Source organism: Diachasma alloeum, unplaced genomic scaffold (genome assembly GCF_001412515.2).
Source record: "Diachasma alloeum isolate Michigan unplaced genomic scaffold, Dall2.0 Dall_scaffold_00661, whole genome shotgun sequence".
Lineage (NCBI taxonomy): Eukaryota > Metazoa > Arthropoda > Insecta > Hymenoptera > Braconidae > Diachasma > Diachasma alloeum.
The window spans coordinates 98101-98762 of record NW_021680793.1 but is presented as its reverse complement, the minus strand read 5'-3'; the positions used below and the strand labels follow the sequence as shown (position 1 = coordinate 98762).

The window sequence follows — 662 nt, the reverse complement described above, 5'->3', positions numbered from 1 at the left end:
GGGAGTGAAAATTTAATAAAAGAGAAAATTATTAATAAAGAAAAGATTCCCTATGAACAATCAAATTTTGATTACACCATTTGGGACAGAAAATTGCAAGATGTTGATGAATTACCATGGGATGACTCGTTAGAAGATTTCCCCAAACTTTCAATTGATAAAAATAGCTATATGAGGAATCATGATGTCATGTTGTGGCATTGTAGATTTGGACATTCCTCAACGAGTTACCTCAAGGCACTACAAAAGAAATTCCCAGATAACAAAGAATTAAATGCAGTAAAATTTGATGATGAATTCATTAGAGATTGTGAGGTCTGCTTAACGTCTAAATTCAATAAATTATCATTCACGTCGGTGCGCAGGCGAGCAACAGCACCATTGCAAATAATTCACTCAGATGTGATGGGACCTATTACTCCAATTTCTCATCCTAAGGGATCCAGATTTATTTCTGTGTTCATCGATGACTTCTCAAGATTCGCTATGGCTTATCCAATGAAGGCGAAAAGTGAAATAGGACATTGTCTTGAGATGTTCATTAGAAGCGCGCGTAATCTACTGGGCGGAATTACAGTTAGCTTCCCCTGATACACCTGAACACAATGGTGTCGCTGAGAGATTTAATCAAACTATCCAGAAAAAAAGGTGAGGTGTTATAT

General features: G+C 36.6%; 1 protein-coding gene across 1 annotated transcript in view; it reads right to left on the bottom strand.

Annotated features, from left to right (window-relative positions):
• Window positions 1-662, bottom strand: part of LOC107044017 (RNA polymerase II elongation factor Ell) — a 135326-nt gene that overhangs the window by 38125 nt on the left and 96539 nt on the right. The window lies entirely within an intron of this gene.